Below are 21,623 nucleotides of genomic sequence, written 5' to 3'. Positions count from 1 at the left end.
GCCAGTGCCAGGTCTTTGAAAGAGCTATTCAGTTGGTTCCTTTCCCTGGCCTACTCTTTCCCCATAACCTAGCAGTACTTTTTTTTCTTTTTTAAACATTTTCTTTCTCAAGGTACTATTAAATCTGCTTCCATGTGTGTGAGGAGGCCAAAAGATGTGGGTCACAGAATGCATGTAGCTGTCAGCTGTTCGTTCTCCCCTGGGCTATTCAGTACTGTGAGAAAATTCAAGTTAGGATTTCCAGTTACCACCTTGTATCATGCTTCTAACATAATAATTGAAAAATATCAAAGGAAAACTTTGGACAAAAACTCAAAGTATACAGCAAACTTTCCAGAAAGATCAACCACGATGCAGAGTAAAATCAGGCAGAAGGTAAAATTCACCACAGTCCCACTCTCTCACAGCTACCTAATGAAGGAGAACGCTCCAAAAGCTAGTACTTCCAAATAACCCTGTTGGACTACAACCTGATGTTGTGTGCTTTTTAACTTCTCTCATTAAAGAGAGAGAGAGAGAGAGGATGCAAGCAACTTACAATCAACCAACTTACTAATTTTTAAATTGTAAAAGTTTCCACATGCAATTTTCCATTCTAAAAAAAATTTGGTTTTCAACATAGTTTGGCTCTGATGCTATTGCTTAGTAAAGTGGACTTGAGGTGAAAACGCCAGGATTATATCTGTGAGGAAGAGATGGGTTGTGGTCTTGTTTGTGTTCCCTCTAATTATTTAAAGTTTTTTTATCTCTCTCTGTGGAAGGAACAGAATGTTTGAGTGCCATTCAGTCAAACTGAGTGACGGGGTACATGAGAGTGTCATATTGCCCTTCAAGGGGTTTAGATCAGAGTGGTGCTGGAAAAGCACAGCAGATCAGGCAGCATCCGAGGAGCAGGAAAATCAACGTTTCGGGCAAAAGCCTTTCATCAGGAATAGAGGCAAAAAAATTTTTTTTTTTGTCTTCCCCCACCCTTGAGGCTTCCTGCCTCTATTCCTGATGAAGGGCTTTTGCCCGAAACGTTGATTTTCCTGCTCCTCGGATGCTGCCTGATCTGCTGTGCTTTTCCAGCGCCACTCTGATCTAAACTCTGGTTTCCAGCATCTGCAGTCCTCACTTTTGCCATATTGACCTTCACGACTACTGGACAATCCCGTTCTGCTTATTGGTGTCTTTGCTTCTTAAATATCTTTTGCAGTGAATACATACTTCTTTGCATATTGTTACACTCTGAATTGTTTAACAACCTGTGCATTAAGAGTAGGACATGTACAGTACAGATTGGAATTGTCTGTTTTAGTTCAATGTCCCCTTCAATCTCTGTCTCACAAGTGCAGACTTGTGAAGGTGAACAATCAGTCACAGAAAGGATCCAGTGACACCAAGTTCCAGTCGAATTTTGCACACTGACTTCACTGTTTGCACGGAGATTGCAATAGTTTTTCTGTCTTTGCCTTTCTGTAACCACAGAGGAAAAATCACAAGGATTCAAAGAAATAAAAAGGAAAATGTAACATTTTGGTGGACTGGCGAGGATAGGAGTGCTTCAGACAATACACCAGCTCTGTTTTTTTGCATTTAGAAAAACAGAACTCATCTCATACACTCATCTGGATTACTTTTGTGTCAAATCTGATTGTCATGCACAGGTTTAAGAATGGTTAATTTCCAATTTTTTTCACTCATCTATCTATTTCCTTTTAGCAGATTGGAATGACTGAAGGGCTGATATTCCTCTTTTGTTTTGGAAAATTACTCATTTTCAGCGTGATTTACCAATGACTGGCAAAATTATGGCAGCATGTGGATTACTGACAGCAAACAAAATGAATAGCCATTCATGATCCCTATGCAACAATTTTATGTTAGACATAGTTGAATGGCAAAGGTAAATGGCAATTTCTGGGACGGTGGTGTATGCACATTTTTGTAAGGGAGAGGGCATCCTCTTATGTGTACAAAGAAGGTGTGGTGCAACCACAAATGCCATTGACTGACAGAACTCAGTTTCAACTGGCATGATGTTCGTAATAAACTGTATGGCAAAACTATTATTACATAACAGCAATGTCAAGGGCAATCAAGCCAGTACTTGATTGAATGTAGCTTCAAGGACACCTAGCTAAAAGACTTCAACCTGACATGCCTCCCAGTGACCATTCTGCCTTTGCTCTTGAGTGGAAAACTCTTTATATTATGCATTTCTGTCATTGCTCTGATGATAATTAAATATGCCCCACTTCTTTCAACACACTAATCCAGTTGCAATCTGAGTTAAAGAAGCCACTGATGATTTCTTGAAAACGTTGCATGGGTTCCTCATTACTGACTTAAGGCCTTCAAACAATCAGTTTTTTAAATTTGATTGCTAGCCAGCACTCTGCTCATAACTATGCACAGGCCAAGAGGCAATTGATACCTTTGGCCATCAGACTGGAGTTGCTACAATGACAGCAAAATACCGCAGATGCTAGAAATCTGCAATCAGAACAGGAAGTGCTACAGATACTCAGCAGATCTATGTAGGGAGAAAGAGAGTTAATGCTTCGAGTCTTGTATAATTCTTCTTCAGAATTGTTGCTGCTAGACCTGCTGAGTTTATCCTGCATTTCTCTTTTACAATAACTATAATCCATTTCACAGAATTAACCGACCAGGTTGAATGTCCTCAATAGACATTTAAACCAATTTGTTCAGGTATGTTATTACACACCTCAGGAGCAAGTGAGATTTGAACCTCAACCTTCTGACCAGAGATAAGGACACTTCCACTGAGCCAAAAGAGACTCCAGCCATAAGAGACGAAAGATTGTTGTAAGTCTGTTGAGAAGAGGTAGGCCCAAAGATACAGATATTCAGGAGGTTTATATGTTTTTGGAGATATGTCTCTTGATTAAACTTAAAATATAAGCCATAACTATTAATTTAACCTGGGGCAGTGTTTGTAGAGAAATAAGACGGTGTTAATTTCTGGGTTTGTAGATTGTGAAGGAGCAAAAATGGCCTTTAATAGAGTGATATGTACTTCTTGTCAGACGTGGGAGTTTAAAGAGAGTTTAAGGGTTACTGCAGATTATATCTGCCATAAATGCTGTTGGCTGTGAATCTTATCAGATCGAGTGGATCGGTTGGAGAGACAGTTAGAAGCGATGAGGAATTTGCAACAGCAACTGTACGTGATGGATGGTAGTTATAGGAAGGGGGGACAGTCTCAGATACAGTCACATAGATGGCTTAACTCCAGGAAGGGTAAGAGAGGTAGGCATCTAGGGCAGGAGTATTTTGTGGATATACCCATTTCAATCAAGTGTACTGTTTTGGAAAATATAGGGGATGATGGATTCTCAGGGGAACGTAGCACGAACAGCCAAGTTTCTGGTATTGAGACTGGCTCTAATGCAACGAGGGGTCCATCGGTTTCCAAGAGACCAATTGTGTTCGGGGATTCTCTAGTCCGAGGTACAGACAGACGTTTCTGTGGCCAGCAGAGAAAAAGCAGAATGGTGTGTTGTTTCCCTGGTGCCAGGATCAAGGATGTCTCAGAGAGGGTGCAGAATGTTCTCACGGAGGGGCCAGCAAGAGGTCATTGTCCACATTGGAACCAACGATATAGGAAGGGAAAAGGTTGAGATTCTGAAGGGAGATTACAGAGAGTTAGGCAAAACTTTAAAAAGGAGGTCCTCGAGAGTAGTAATGTCTGGATTACTCCCGGTGCTACGAGCTAGTGAGGGCAGGAATAGGATAGAGCAGATGAATGCATGTCTGAGGAGCTGGTGTATGGGAGAAGGATTCATATTTTGGATCATTGGAATCTCTTTTGGGGTAGAAGTGACCTTACAAGAAGGACGGATTGCACCTAAATTGGAAGGGAATTAATATAGTGGCAGGGAAATTTGCTAGAGTTGCTCAGGAGGATTTCAACTAGTAAGGTGGGGGGTGGGACCCAGGGAGATGGTGAAGAAAGAGATCAGTCTGAGACTGGTACAGTTGAGAACAGAAGTGAGTCAAACAGTCAGGGCAGGCTGGGACAAGGTAGGACTAATAAATTAAACTGCATTTATTTCAGTGCAAGGGGCCTAACAGGGAAAGCAGATGAACTCAGGGCATGGTTAGGAACATGGGACTAGGATATCATAGCAATTACAGAAACATGGCTCAGGGATGGGCAGGACTGGCAGCTTAATGTTCCAGGATACAAATGCGACAGGAAGGATAGAAAGGGAGGCAAGAGAGAGTGTGGGGGGGGGGGTGGCATTTTTGATAAGGGATATCATTACAGCTGTGCTGAGGGAGGATATTCCTGGAAATATATCCAGGGAAGTTATTTGGGTGGAACTGAGAAATAAGAAAGGGATGATCACCTTATTGGGATTGTATTATAGACCCCCCCCAATAGTCAGAGGGAAATTGAGAAACAAACTTGTAAGGAGATCTCAGCTATCTGTAAGCATAATAGGATGGTTATGGTAGGGGATTTTAACTTTCCAAACATAGACTGGGACTGTCATAATGTTAAGGATTTAGATGGAGAGGAATTTTTTAAGTGTGTACAAGACAAATTTTTGATTCAGTGTGTGGATGTATCTACGAGAGAAAGTGCAAAACTTGACCTACTCTAGGGAAATAAGGCAGGGCAGTTGACTGAGGTGTTAGTGGGGGAGCACTTTGGGGCCAGCGACCATAATTCTATTAGATTTAAAATAGTGACGGAAAAGGATAGACCAGATCTAAAAGTTGAAGTTCTAAACTGGAGAAAGGCCAATTTTGACGGGATTAGGCAAGAACATTCGAAAGCTGATTGGGAGGAGATGTTCGCAGGTAAAGGGGCAATTGGAAAATGAGAAGCCTTCAGAAATGAGATAACAAGAGTCCAGAGAAAGTATATTCCTGTCAGGGGGAAAGGAAAGGCTGGTAGATATAGGGAATGCTGGATGACTAAAGAAATTGAGGGTTTGGTTAAGAAAAAGAAGGAAGCATATGTCAGGTATAGATAGGATAGATCGACTGAATCCTTAGAAGAGTATAAAGGAAGTAGGGGTATACTTAAGAGGGAAATCAGGAGGGCATAAAGGGGACATGAGATAGCTTTGGCAAATAGAGTTAAGGAGAATCCAAAGAGTTTTTACAAATACATTAAGGACAAAAGGGTAACTAGGGAGAGAATAGGCCCCCTTAAAGATCAGCAAGGCGGCCTTTGTGAGGAGCCGCAGAAAATGGGGGAGATACTAAATGAGTATTTTACATCAATATTTACTGTGGAAAAGGATATGGAAGATATAGAATGTAGGGAAAAAGATGGTGACATCTTGCAGAATGTCCATATTGCAGAGGAGGAGGTGCTGGATGTCTTGAAACGCATAAAGGTGGATAAATCCTCAGGACCTGATCAAGTGTACCCTAGAACTCTGTGGGAAGCTAGGGAAGTGATTGCTGGGCCTCCTGCTGAGATATTTGTATCATCGATAGTCACAGGTGAGGTGCCGGAAGACTGGAGGTTGGCTAACGTGGTGCCACTGTTTAAGAAGGTTGATAAGGACAAGCCAGGGAACTATAGGCCAGCGAGCCTGACGTTGGTGGTGGGCAGGTTGTTGGAGGGAATCCTGAGGGGCAGGATGTACATGTATTTGGAAAGGCAAGGACAGATTAGGGATAGTCAACATGGCTTTGTGCATGGGAAATCATGTCTCACAAGCTTGATTGAGTTTTTTGAGGAAGTAACAAAGATGATTGATGAGGGCAGAGTGGTAGATGTGATCTATATGGACTTCAGTAAGGCGTTCGACAAGGTTCCCCATGGGAGACTGATTAGCAAGGTTAGATCTCACGGAATACAGGGAGAACTAGCCATTTTGATACAGAACTGGTTCAAAGGTAGAAGACAGAGGGTGGTGCTGGAAGGTTGTTCTTCAGACTGGAGGCCTGTGACCAGTGGAGTGCCACAAGGATCAGTGTTGGGTCCTCTACTTTTTGTCATTTACATAAATGATTTGGATGCAACCATAAGAGGTACAGTTAGAAAGTTTGCAGATGACACCAAAATTGGAGGTGTAGTGGACAGCGAAGAGGGTTACCTCAGATTACAACAGGATCTTGACCAGATGGGCCAATGGGCTGAGAAGTGGCAGATGGAGTTTAATTCAGATAAATGCAAGATGCTGCATTTTGGGAAAGCAAATCTTAGCAGGACTTATTCACCTAATGGTAAGGTCCTAAGGAGTGTTGCTGAACAAAGAGACCTTGGAGTGCAGGTTCATAGATACTTGAAAGTGGAGTCGCAGGTAGATAGGATAGTGAAGAAGGCATTTGGTATGCTTTCCTTTATTGGTCAGAGTATTGAGTACAGGAGTTGGGAGGTCATGTTGCGGCTGTACAGGACATTGGTTAGGCCACTGTTGGAATATTGCGTGCAATTCTGTTCTCCTTCCTTTCAGAAGGATGTTGTGAAACTTGAAAGGGTTCAAAGATTTACAAGGATGTTGCCAGGATTGGAGGATTTGAGCTATAGGGAGAGGCTGAACAGGCTGCGGCTGTTTTCCCTGGAGCATCGGAGGCTCAGGGGTGACCTTATACAAAATTATGAGGGGCATGTATAGGGTAAATAGGTAAAGTCTTTTCCCTGGGGTGGGGGAGTCCAGAACTAGAGGGCATAGGTTTAGGGTGAGAGGGGAAAGATATAAAAGAGACCTATGGGACAACTTTTTCACACAGAGGGTGGTACGTGTATGGAATGAGCTGCCAGAGGAAGTGGTGGAGGCTGGTACATTTGCAACAGTTAAGAGGCATTTGGATGTGTATATGAATAGGAAGGGTTTGGAGGGACATGGGCCGGGGGCTGGCAGGTGGGACTAGATTGGGTTGGGATATCTGGTCGGCATGGACAGGTTAGATCGAGCGGTCTGTTTCCATGCTGTACATCTCTATGTCTCTATGGCTTTATGAATGCAATTGAATCTGTTGAATCTGGTCCAAGGCATGATGTCCTTGAATAAAGCATCAAACCTTAGATCCAGCTATTCCCCGAGATCACCAGGAGATGCCTGGAGATCTATCCACTGGGAAGGAATTGCACTGCCCTGGAAACAATGAGGAAGGAGTCTGGGAGCTGTCTGACCACTGGCAATGGGTGAAGCCCTCATCCCTATTTATGGAGCCTAAAATGTGCAACAAGTGTTCCAACTTCCTTCTCAGATCAAACTAAGCCTATTTGATGCATCCAAGAGATTTCTGCAGAACAGGTTTGAAATCAGCCAGTCTGACCAGGGTCCAGACAGAGCCAAGCATTAGCAAAATAATTGATTTCCTCACTCTGCACTTGCATAGAATTCAGAAACATATCACAATTGAAGGTTAGTGAATTAGTGATTTTTTTAAAAAGGGATCCTATTGACCATCCTGGGAGGTACACCCAACATTTTGAGGCTGGTTTTAGGAGGATAATACAAGATGGACTTTGTTTCACAAGTGAAGCCCTTTCACCTGCCTATCAGCAGCCTCTGAAGTGACATACATAAAGCAAGAGGGACATGCACTCTAACATAAGGGTTCTCACACCTTATTAGTCTGACCTGGGCCCTACCATCTGAAGAAGATAAAGAATTTCTGGGGGAGGAAAAGAAATGAATGAATCAATGAATCAGATTCATGAACAATTCATTACTAATTTTGGAACAGATTCAGAAAATTGTGAGAAATATCCCACATGAATTTAGGGATGAATATTTTACTAACACTCCCTCTGTCAGCTTAGAGTCATACAATCATAGAGATGTATAGCACAGAAACAGACCCTTCGATTCGACTTGTCCATGCCAACTAGATATCCTAACCTAATCTCGTCCCATTTCCCAGCACTTGGCCCATATCCCCCTAAACCCTTCCTATTCATATACCCATTCAGATGCCTTTTTAAATGTTGTAATTGTACCAGCCTCCAGCAGCTCATTCCATACACGCCCCATCCTCTGTGTGAAAAAGTTGCTAATTAGATCCCTTTTAAATTCTTCCCGTCTCACCTTAAACCTATGCCCTTTAGTTCTGCACTCCCTCACCCCAGGGAATAAGTTTTATTTACATTTGAGTGGGTAAGAACATTAGAAGACAAACGCAGGTAATGCAGACTCAGACATACATTCACACTTCAAAACACACTGTTCACATAAACACTCACAGATACATAACATAGATACAGAAACACAGATACACACATAGACATACACAAAGACCCACATAGACATGCACTCAGACATACATCACATGGACATACATTTATACAGGCACACAGAGATATCCACAGACAGACACACAGAGGCACGCACAGATATATATAGACACAGAGACACAAAAATACACACATATAGACACACAAACAGTTATGCACACATTCGCTCACACTGTCTCACACTATCATAGACACACACTTATAGAAACACACATACACACTGCCTCAGACACACTCCCACACTGAAACTCACTCTCACATTGACACACATTCTCTCACACTAACAGTCATAGAATCATACAGTGATATATCACAGAACCGGACCCTTTGGACCAACTTGTCAATGCCCTCCAGTTTCCTGAACTGAATCAGTCCCATTTGCCTGTGTTTGACCCATATCCGTCTAAACCTTTTCTATCTATGTATCTGTCCAAACCTCTTTTAAATGTTGTAATTGCACCAGCCTCCACCAGTTCCTCAGGCAGCTCATTCCATACACGCACCACCCTCTACTTGAAAACGTTGCCCCTTAAGTCCCTTTTAAATCTTTCCCCTCTCACTTTAAACCTTTGCCCTCTGGTTTTGGACTCCCCGCTGCTGGGAAAAAGAACTTAGCTATTTACCCTATTCAAGACCCTCATGATTTTATAAACCTCTATAAGGTCAATCTTCAGCTCCCTATGCTCCAGCAAAAAAAATTCCTAGTCAATTCAGCCTCTCCTTATAACTCAAATCTTGCAGATTCACTTTCACAGTGAGACACAATGATATCATTCACAGTGACACACACACTTTCTCTCACATTGACAACACACACTCTCACAGTGACACACACAATGACACTAATGATGACACATGCACTTTTTCTCTCTCACACACACTCTCACAGTGACACACACAGTGACACTAATGATGACACATGCACTTTTTCTCTCTCACACACACTCTCACAGTGACACACACACACAGTGACACTAATGGTGACACACACTTTCTCTCTCACACACACACTCTCACAGTGACACACACACAGTGACACTAATGATGACACACACACTTTTTCTCTCACACACACTCACACAGTGACGCTCACAGTGACACTAATGATGACACACACACTTTTTCTCTCAGGCACACACTCTCACAGTGACGCACACAGTGACGCTAATGATGACACACACTTTTTCTCTCTCACACACTCTCAAAGTGACGCACACACAATAACATTCATGCTGACACACACACACACACTTTCTCTCTCACACACACTCTCTCAGTGACACACACATAATAAAACTCATGCTGACACACAGTTTCTCTCTCACACACATTCTTACAGTGACACACACACAATAACACTCATGCTGGCACACATATACTTTCTCTCTCACACACACTCACAGTGACACACACACAATAACACTCATGCTGACACACATACACACTCACAGTGACACACACACAATAACACTCATGCTGACACACAGTTTCTCTCTCTCACACACACTCTCACAGTGACACACACAGTAACACTCATGCTGACACACACTTTTTCTCTCACACACACACTATCACAGTGACACACACGTAACACTCACGCTGACACAGTTTCTCTCTCTCACACACACTCTCACAGTGACACACACAGTGACATTCATGCTGACACACACTTTCTCTCTCACACACACACTCTCACAGTGACACACAAAGTAACACTCATATTGACACACACACTTTCTCTCTCACACACACACTCTCACAGTGACACACACAGTAACACTCATGCTGACACACACTCTCACAGTGACACACAGTAACACTCATGCTGACACACACTTTCTCTCTCACACACACTCTCACAGTGACACACACAGTAACACTCAGGCTGACACACACACTCTCACAGTGACACACAGTAACACTCATGCTGACACACACACTTTCTCTCTCACACACACTCTCACAGTGACACACACAGTAACACTCAGGCTGACACACACACTCTCACAGTGACACACACAGTAACACTCAGGCTGACACACACACTCTCACAGTGACACACACAGTAACACTCATGCTGACACACACACTTTCTCTCTCACACACACTCTCACAGTGACACACACAGTAACACTCAGGCTGACACACACACTTTCTCTCTCACACACACTCTCACAGTGACACACACAGTAACACTCAGGCTGACACACACACTCTCACAGTGACACACACAGTAACACTTATGCTGACACACACACTTTCTCTCTCACACACACTCTCACAGTGACACACACAGTAACACTCATGCTGACACACACACACTTTCTCTCACACACATAAGGCGGCCCTAACATCCCTGCTCCTGCCAGCTAATTATTGCCCTGAGCGTCTTTTCAATCTCTGGGTCCCCCAACCTCTCCAGCGAGGAGAAGCTTGTTGCCTTGGCCTGATAAAGCACCTCTCATGCCTTAACTCTCACCTCCCTGTCAGCTCTGAAACAACCTGACAACTCCCACCCTCCTAGGGAAGGGTGGCTGACAGAGACCAGTCAGGGGTTCCGATAGAAAAATCTCAAGCCATCACTTAATTTTCTGAGATCGTTTCCTCACTAACCGGAATGAACCGAGATTCAAAGCAACACTGATTGCTTCCCTTCACCCCTTCTGTCAAAACTTGCTGGTCCTTAAACACACACACACACACAGACATGCAGACACAGACACATACACACATAGATGCACACACACACATACACAGACATACAGATACATATACACACATACACACTCAGACATGCACACAGATAAACATACAGACACACATACACAGATACACTCATACATACAGGTACGCATAGACACACACAAATACACACACAGACACACGTATACATATATACATGCAGACACACATATACATACACAAAAACAGACATACACACAGACTCAGATACAGACACACAAGCACACACACACAGGCACAATCCAGCATCTACAGCAAAAAATCAGACATGCCTGAGGGCTGCATTGAATTAGGAAGCAGAGACTTTAATGAACCAGGCTGCAGCTATGAAGACTGTTTGTGACACAAGGGCATAATGCGAGGCTGCATCTACAAGAAATGAAGTCCTGGATCTGACTGGAAGCAAATGAGTAAAACGCTTTTATTAAATCCCTATGTCCCATTTATTGATACAATATTTGTCAGTTGTTCATGTATTTCTATCTCTGTAAGACCCCATCCCCCACAATAATCCCCTCCTTTGAAAACTCATGTACTTAAGACATCACAGAATGACTTTGGCGACAGCGAGGACTGAGCCATTTCCCTGGAGCAGGAGGGAGCACTGTTGGTCACACCGAGTGCACTCGGCTCAGATCCTGCGACTTTTCTCGATAGCATTTTCTGGTTTTTAATTTTTTTTAAAAAAGAAACTCGACTTCGGCACGACACGATTTTTGCTTTCTATTATTTGAAATGACTGGAGGAAGAAACAAGATAAAAGACTTTAATATTGGCGAGCCAGAAGGAGCCTCCCGTAAGAAACGCATCGAGTCTGAGAGGGGAGTCAGAGGGAACAAGGGGCAGTGGTAGCTGGTGGTGAACTTGCTGAGGTTGGGGAGGTGGGGTGGGGGTGGGGGTGGGGGTGGGGGTGGGGGTAGGGGTGGGGGTGGGGGTAGGAATTTAAAACAAAACACCCTCATTTTCAGTGTGGGGGGGGGGGGGGGGGGGAGGGTGTTGTTTAAACAAGCATGGGCACCTCGCCACACATATGGTCAGAGCAATGAGTTATTGACTGAGTGGTGATGAGTTGTCTTCACTCCAAGCAAGGGCTGTTGAGTCTGGGGGAGCCCCGTTACTGGAGGGAGGATGCCGACCCCAGTGAGCTCCTGGGAACGAATGGAAGGGTATGCGGCCGCTGCCGAGTGAACCATTTCCCCCATTCCCACCCCCACCCCTTTTACTGATCCGAGTGAAACCAGCGAGGGTAGACTGCGTCAGGACTGCAGTGTGTCTGTGTGTGTGTTTTAGCTGCTCCCTCTCCCCGCCCCCACCCGAGAGAGACTGGGAGCTGAGCGCTGTGTGAAGCTCAGCACTGCTACACGCCCTCACAGATTTATATGCAACCTCCGGTCTCGCACTCATACACACCCACAGGCACATGGACACTCCCATACTCTGTATACTCCCAGATTCATGCATACTCTCAGATACATTTACACTTCCAGAGCCACACACAATTCCAGACCCATGCACACTCAGTCTCATATACTGTACAGCCCCCGGCCCGCAAACGCCTGCAGACTCATATACACTCCCAGACACATACATTCTCAAACTCAAATACATTCCCAGACCCATACACACTTTCAGACTCATAGACAATCCTATATTCATATACACTCGCAAAATTACATACATTCCCAGACCCATGCATACTTTCAGATCAGCATACACACCCTGATACATACACACGTTCAGATTCACACTACCAGACTCATGCACACTCTGAGACACATACACAAACCCATATACACTGTCAGACTCATATACATCCACAAACTCTTATACACCCACATATACACTCCCAGATTTATTTACATCCATCAATTCATGTATACTCGCAAACATCCATTCACTACCACACTCATACACCCCTGCAGACTTTGAGACTCAATCACACACAAATGAACGCATACTCTCAATCCATCTAACGTCCCAGGCTCATTCTCAGAAGTATATATATCTTGCAGACTTAAACTCATCCCCCAAACACATGTACATTCGCGGACCCATATAAACTCCTCGATACATATGCTCTCCCAGTCTCATATACTCCTAAAGACCTACACTCACTTCCAACAAACTCCCAGATTCATGCACAATCACATACTCATACACACCCCTAGAATTATCTTAGTTCGTCCACATATCATACATGTGTACACCAGCGCATGCAGCTTCACTTACACACATAGATCTACACGCTATATGTTCTCACTCACAAACGTGTATTCACGAATATCTAGTGGTATATTCACACACAATTTCACAGATACATTATGACACACTGTCGCACAGACTTGCACAGGTGGGCATGCATGTTGTATTCTGTTTGAAATTCTCTTCATTTCTGACAAAAGCCCTTTGACATTTATGACACACAACGCTCCTTCCTGATGCTCTTCCAAATGTACGCCATCGCACATTCTTACGTTTACACACTCCATTTCCTTTTAATTCACTCACACACTCGCTGGCATGCTAGTATTTCTCAGCAACCGCTCCCTTTCCCTCTCGCTCTCTCTCTCGCTCTCAGATTGCGTTTAATTGCCTTTTCTGCATGAACGCTCTCATCTATCCTCTTGCCGTATTATCACCTTTCAATGTCTGTTCTCTTCTTATTTGTCAGCTGCCCACTTTTGATTTTTTTCCGACAGTATCTCGACCACAATGTTAGTATTTAGACTTACCTTACAAGATGAAGCGTCCGCAAAAGGGAGTGAAGCTTGCGTGAAATTTCATCGAATTACGAACCAGTCGAAAGGCCACTTGGCGGACAATAAGGAGACGCGGTTTCACTTTAAGTGAGCGGTGACATAGGGGTGACATATAGCCACAGGCTTCGACTGTATAATGCCGTTTCACCCTCACATAAATGCTGCTTCTACACGCAAGTCGCTCCAATCTGTTCTGGGTTAGCGCCGATCCCCGTGCATGTCGCGGGTATTGACACCGCTCTCCTTGGGCGTCCCGGTCAATTTAGGATCATTCTAGGCCCCTGGCCGAGCCCGGAATCGTATCATTCACGCAGAAACGGAACAGGAGTTCAAAAAAATAGGTAGCCTGCCCGTGCGTTTGTGTGTGTGTGTGTGTGTGCAGCCGTAAGTTACAATCAACGGGAGCCACAAACAATACCACGGACACGGCTACAGCTCGAAATTTCGTCGATTGTACAAATAAAAACCCCAGAGAGAACAAGATGTTTCATCGCAACGATAATGGCTGGCAAACAGCGACTGAACCGACCCAGGTAGAGCGACAGCGATCAGGACCGCGGACAGCAGCCCAATGGCGAACACCGCGAGATCAGCACCATGGACAGCGACATCACCCTGGGCACGCCATAGACACTGGGGGCAGGACAGCTGGCCGGGTGCCGACTGCGACAGGTCCTGGAAAAGCGCTGCATGAGCGTCGTCAGTCAAACGGAGTGGCTCCTACCGCCAGCTCTTTTGAGTCTTACCAGGATCTTCCAGTCAAATAACAGCCCTAAATAAAGCCGAGAGCGACGGAGGGGGAGGTGATTCCTGACAGCCTGCTAGATCACGCTGTATTTAGAGCTCCCAGCGCGAATGGATTGATGTCCCTTTCCTCGCCTGAAAATCGGAGATTAATAGCTGATTGTTATGGGTGCTGTTTGGCCTTTGCTTGACAGGCTATTCCCAGCTGTTAGAGTGCCCGGGATCTTCTCAAATCTGTCAGTGTTCCAATCTCATCACAGCTCCGCATGTTGTTAATGAATGCCTTGTGTTTAATTATAAATCAAATGACTATAACACATAGAGCATGAAATCCAACCTTACAAATGTGAAAAAATAACAAAATCGCAGTAAGATTTTGTATGTTTGCCCCAGTACAGAGACAGCCATATGCTTACAATTCTAATTAAATTCAAACAGAACACCACTGCCATTTAAAACAATCTAAACAGTAACCTGTCTTCAGGTTCATCCCCTTAACTGGAAAGCATCTGAATCATAAACCAGACAGACCACTTAATTGGCCTCTGGTCTTGTGCCAAATTACTATCCCTGATCCCAGGGCAGGCAAAAGTAGAAATCCTGGACCACCCCCCATCTCTCCACATTAATGACAGATAAATGAGGCCAACTTCCCTGCTCCTTGTCTGTGTTTATCATTCATTGATGAAACAATGCCTCTGGATGTCAGATGAATGCAAACCTTGACTCAGGTATCCCAGTTTGGGCCCATTAGTCCTTTGACATTGTCAAGGATAACTCTTGACTAATGGAGCCCTCTAACCAGGCTGCCGGAGGTGACTTGGTAACTGGGGCCCAGAAGGAAATAACAGTTCCAGGAAAGGAGATGAGCTAATGATATACAAATAAATTTGAATCAAATCCTGAAATTAAATATTCAGATAATTTAAACGTGCTAAGAAAGAGTGAATCATTCTGATCAGCAGGTGAAGGACTGGGTGGAGAGGAGGGTGTGTTCAGCGTGTGTGTGTTTCAGTATAGCTGAAAAAAGACATACATTATGGAAGCTTTACATCAGAGCAATTTGCAAGAAATATCAAAATGAAGAGTAAACAGCATTACTTGCATTTTAAATGTTGTTTTCTCTTTCTATTGGTAATCTTGTGAATTGTGCTGATGACAAATTTCCACAAAATGTGTTATTTTCAACTTTAATTTCTGTACTTTTTAAAATTTATTCATGGGATGCAAGCATCACTGGATGATCCAGCATTTATTGCCCATTCCTAAATGCCCTGGAGAAGATGGCTACCTTCTTGAACCACTATAATCCATGCCTTGTAGGTGTACCCACACCGCTGTTAGAGGGGGGTTTCCAGGATTTTGACCTGGAACAATGAAGCAATAGTGACACATTTCCAAGCTGGGATGGTGAGTAGTTTTCAGGGTGGCACATCCATGTTAAGCCTACCTGCTCCAGGTTGACTGCATTCTTTTCCTCTATTTCCTTTTCATTTCTTTTTTGCTTTTTCTTAATTTTTCTGACAAGATACCTCAAAATGGTGCTGGATTGTGGCGACAGAACACTTTTCATTGGATCTCGGTAGGTATGACAACAAATCATTCATTTATTCCATTCTTCTCCTTCTAGTGTAGAGGGCACAGATGTATTTTTTTCTGTCGAAGGAGCCTTGGTGAGATGCTGCAAAGCATTTAGCAACACTATGAGCAGAACCATTCAGCTCTATTTTACTGGAGGTCCCATGCATTTAAATAATTCTGGAGACCGGAAACAGAAAAGTCCTTCCAGTTGAAGTCGAATAGTTAAAGGAATTGAACTATCTGTACAGAATCCCAAGAAGGAGATGGAAGCACCAACAAGAGGGTGGGGAAAGAATGGTCCTTTTTTTAAAAAAAGTTGTCAACTCCAGTTGAAAATAAAGCTGGTAGTCTCATGTTACCACACTGTCCCAGGTAAACTCGGCACTGGGGTGATGGGCCATGTTGTTAACTGGCCTGCTGGTTTTATGTTTTGTTTATTTTTCACTACCATCAAGCCATTTCAGTGGACATGACTAGCTCACTAAAATTGCAACAGCCAGTAATCCAGATCCATTGACTGCATCTTGTAGCAATCCAGAAATGTGTCCTCAAACTTGTTCTTCAAATTAGTTAGACCATGCATCTTCAATCCATTTGATCTTTTTTAGCCCATATCATTTGACAGTCTTACCATCATCTTACCCAAAATCTTGAAATTGTACAAATACAACAAATGTTATGTTCTTACCATTGCCCTTGTTGGTAATGTCACACATCAACATCTGTGAAAAATTATTGAGACTTGATGAGAAAATAAAAACCTCAGGCATATTAAATTGAACAGAAGTGCCCATAAATATATTTAAATAGGAAAATTGCTGGGTTTAGATAAAGAGAATGTGGCCTCTGGGAATTGAGTCAATTTCATTAATAAATGGATAATTCAGACACATTCAGAAAGTAAATGACTGCTTCTTGCATTTTTATGGATTTTCAGCACAAGATAACCAACATGATACTGTCTATTAAGCCCTCTCCTAAAAACAACCACTTGGAAGGGAACTGTTCTTTCAGCACAAACAGTTTCACAGAACATCTTTGGTCAATGAATTCTCATCCAGCTCCATCCACAGCTTGCCAAAGTTTGAGAATAAACAGTGACTCCCTGAAATCTGAATGTAAACTGGAAGTGAGTTGAATTTCTAACATGAACTCAGGGCCATCTGAACACTTTGATAAAAACTGGAAACAAACATTTATTTCCATCAATTGAAGAGCATATCGAACTATTCAGGGAGCAGAGCAGCAACAAACAATTCCAGCCACTCAAGGCAGTCTTCACTAACGCTGCAACAATACTGGCATCATGAAACAAAACTCAACACTTAAAGAAATGTATGCTGTACTGGAATTTACACAGATCTCTGTGAGGATGGGAACAACACAAATGTAGGTAGCATCACATTAGGATTAACCAATAGAGGCCCCAGTTCACAGACTCTCACAAACACACAGCCAAGCACACACACACATTAACACACACAAACACACATCCATATACAAGCATACACATATAAACACACACACATCCATACACAAGCATACACACACATTAACACACACCAACACACACAAACACACATCCATACACAAGCATACACACATAAACACACACACATCCATACACAAGCATACACACACATTAACACACACCAACACACACAAACACACATCCATACACAAGCATACACACACATAAACACACATTAACACACACAAACACACACAAACACACATCCATACACAAGCATACGCACATAAACACACATTAACACACACCAACACACACAAACACACATCCACACACAAGCATAAACACACACACGCACACATTAACACACATCCACACACCAACACACACACACAAATATGTAAGACATTGATAATTAATTTTAATTCTTTTAATTCAACAAATCAACAGCTTTGACCTAAAAGGTGCTCGGTTTTTGTAGTTTACAGATCCAGATGGATTCAGCTCCTTTATACTGCAATTTCTAACAGCCAACACCCGTCTGACGTTAGCGTCTGAAGCGATGTAGATCTGCGCCCAGGGCCGTGTCATAGTCCCGTGTCAGGATGGGGCGCTCGGGGTTGGGGGAGCTCAATCTCAGAGCCAAACCACTGAGAGGCACAAAGAACTCACACCTGATTCACAGGGGCCTCCGGCCGAATGAGAAATGTGCGGAAGGAAAGGATTTACAAGCTCCCGGGGCGGTCTCCACACCCTCCCTTACACTTGCTGACGTGCTCCTTGTCTCTCACATGCATACGGCCAAACATAACGCAAGCAAACTCCCACCAATACAGAGGCTGACTGCACAGCACAGAAGCCATGCACACCAGGCGCTCAGCTCTCTCCCACCGTCAGACACACCTTTCTCCATCACTAGAGGACAAATTTGTCACATTGCCCTCTCCCACATTCTCGTTCCAATGAGTAATGTTACCACATATTTGCATGAACTCCTTCTTAAACACTTTTACCCGTCTCCACCTCTCACTGACTCTCTGACAGAGCCTCACATTCACATATGCCTGCACAACACACGAAGTACACAGGATTGCGTAATGGAAACAGGCCGTTCGGCCCATGCCAGCATTTATCCGACACGGGAGCATCACCCCGAATCTGTCTCCTGCCCCAAACCGTTACCATTCACTACGCTCCACTCACTTCCCCAACCTGTTCTTAAATCCCGCTATCAGTTCTTTTCATCATTTCGGTCACATACATTTGTCCTTCGCACGGGCAAGTGCACCCTCTACATTGTAATCACATGTAACCTCTTCCTCACAAACATTCCCTCCGGTCCTCTCTCAAATGCAGTCTCACTCAAAATGCATTTTCTCTCACGTATCCTCACGTATCCTCCCCACGCCCCCCAAACACACATTTTATCACATTCTCCCTGTCTCTCTCACACACATAGATATTCTCACATTCTCCCCGCTGTCTCTCACACACAGATAATCTCACACATTCCCCCTCACACACACAGATAATCTCACACATTCCCCCTCACACACACAGATAATCTCACACATTCCCCCTCACACACACAGATAATCTCACACATTCTCACACACACAGATATTCTCACATCCTCCCCCCTCACACACACAGATAATCTCACACATTGTCTCTCACACACACACAAATAGTCTCACACATTCCCCCTCACACAGATAATCTCACACATTCCCCCCTCACACACAGATAATCTCACACATTCTCTCTCTCACACACACAGATAATCTCACACATTCTCTCTCTCACACATTCCCCCTCACAAAACACAGATAATCTCACACATTCCCCCCTCACAAAACACAGATATTCTCACACATTCTCTCTCTCACAAAACACAGATAATCTCACACATTCCCCCCTCACAAAACACAGATATTCTCACACATTCTCCCCTCTCTCACACACAGATAATTTCACACATTCTCTCTCTCGCACACACAGATAATCTCACACATTTCCCCTCTCTCACGCACAGATATTCTCACACATTACCCCCCTCACACACACACACATATTCTCACACATTCTCCATCTTTCGAACACATATTCTCACACATTCTCTCTCACACACACATAATCTCACACATCCCCCCCCCCCCACACACACATACACATATTCTCACACATTCTCCCTCTTTCACATACACGCTGTCGAACATCCCCTCCTGTCCTGCCACATTGCACCTTACAGCGCCAGATCTGTGCACGCCCTGGCCATGACTGTGATTTATTATTAGAACCCAAATAAAGCATCTGCTCTGCTTTCTAATACAAAAAAAATACAAAGCGGTTGTTGCAGTGTGGCTTCAGCGGTGTCTTACCGTTTCAGAATTGTCCCTGCTCCATTGTTTCCTTGCTGTGCTCTCCGGAGGATGTGGCAAAGATTTATATGGTTTTAAAATTAAAACCGGTCCCTGGCAGCGTAAGGTCTCTCTGTCTCTCTCTGTGTCACACACACACACACACACACAGAGCCGCCAGTCAGAAGGCGTCTCCGGGCCCCACGTAACATGAACACATCCTCCTGCAGGGGTTGTCAGCGACTGACAAGCGAGAGAAGGGGAGGGGACTGCGGGGTGGGGGGGAATAAAGAGGAAAGGGAATGAACAGAAAAAAGGAGGGGTTTGGATCTGAGATGGGCGAGGAACAGGCAACTTCACCTCCGTTCCCCCGCCCACACACAGAGCCACCCAATACCCTGTTCACCCCCTCCTCCTCCCTTAATCTGGTTGAGACGAGGTGCGTGGGGGCAGGAGGATGGACAGTTTCAATCAGCCCCCCCTCCCCAAAATCCCCCCCCCCCCCCTCAGTGACCGGGTACGGCTCAATCCCCGGCTCTGTCCCCTCACAGACCACCTCCCACCCCCCACCAACCCTCCAACCTCGGTGGGGGGTTGAGGGGTGGGGTGGATTCGCCATCGACCCCCACACACACGCCCCACCCTCCGGTAAGGCCGTACGTGATCTGGTACACCCCCCCCCCCCCCACACACACACACATCCAAACCCTCAGCCCACACCAGTGCTCTCAGGTCTGGGATCTTCCTCTGCCCTGCCCCCCTGCTGGTGAAATTTCAATGTCAAAGCCGCTTGGCAAGGGAGGAGGAAGGTGTGAGGTTGGGGAGGGTGGTCAGGGCTGATGGGGGGGAGGGGTGGGTGGGAGAGTTATTTAGGGGCTGTTCAGGAGAGGTGGAGGTTGGTGGGGAGAAAGTTCTAGATGGTCTGATTTCTGGAGCTGCTGGGGGAGGGGTGATCTTTGGGCATTGGTTGACCAGTGGGTGTTGCGAGGGGGAGGGTATGAGGGGCTGCTGTTGGGGTATGGGTTACTGGCAATGGGGCCTGTTGGGGTAAGGAGGTTCTGTGGAATGGGGTTTTGGGCTGGGAGATGTTGAGGGATAGGATTGTTGTGGGAGGGGGAGGGGCTGAGTTATGAGCTGTTGTGAGAGTGCAGGCTTTTGGGGCTAGGGACTGTTGTACGGGAAGGGATATTGGGGCAGAGGTTTTTGGGGAGGTGATTTTTGGGGAAATTGGTGCGATTTGAGGAATTTGGGGGTTGTTGGAATATTTTTGGTGGTAATGGGGATGTTATAGATGTGGTCGTTGGGGTATTGTTTGGGGTAATGGGTCTGTTATAGATGGGCCTAGTTGGGGTATTGTTGGTGGTAATGGGACTGTTATAGATGGGGCTAGTTGGGGTATTGTTGGAGGTAATGGGACTGTTATAGATGGGGCTAGTTGGGGTATTGTTGGGAGTAATGGGGCTGTTATAGACAGGGCTGTTGGGGTATTTTGGGGAGTAATGGGGCTGTTATAGACAGGCTGGTTGGGTTATTATTGGGGTAACGGGGCTGTTATAGACGGGGCTGGTTGGGGATTGTTGGGGTAGTGAGGCTGTTATAGACGGGGCTGGTTAGGATATTGTTGGTGTAGTAGGACTGTTATAGACAGGGCTGGTTGGGGTATTGTTGGGAGTAATGGGGCTGTTATAGACAGTGCTGGTTGGGGTATTATTGTGAGTAATGGGGCTGTTATAGATAGGGCTGTTTAGGGT

At 44.6% G+C, this 21,623-nt stretch overlaps 1 protein-coding gene across 3 annotated transcripts in view; it reads right to left on the bottom strand.

The window, feature by feature from the left end:
* The window catches only part of fbxl16 (F-box and leucine-rich repeat protein 16), a 174,596-nt gene extending 154,528 nt beyond the window's left edge, over positions 1-20,068 (bottom strand). Inside the window, exon 1 of one of the 3 annotated variants that reach the window (XM_087997659.1) lies at positions 19,894-20,068. The gene's annotated coding sequence lies outside the window, so the exon portion shown is untranslated. Of the gene's footprint in view, positions 1-13,689; positions 15,363-19,893 lie in introns of those variants that run through there. The other 2 variants (XM_087997658.1, XM_043712050.2) reach the window with 2 other exon arrangements.
* Positions 20,069-21,623: the final 1,555 nt, after the last annotated feature.

Source organism: Chiloscyllium plagiosum, unplaced genomic scaffold (assembly GCF_037043375.1).
Source record: "Chiloscyllium plagiosum isolate Xiang-an unplaced genomic scaffold, Cpla_swu_hap1 HiC_scaffold_20, whole genome shotgun sequence".
Taxonomy (NCBI): Eukaryota; Metazoa; Chordata; class Chondrichthyes; order Orectolobiformes; family Hemiscylliidae; genus Chiloscyllium; species Chiloscyllium plagiosum.
The sequence above is the reverse complement of the archived record's forward strand: the minus strand, read 5'-3'. Positions and strand labels throughout refer to the sequence as shown.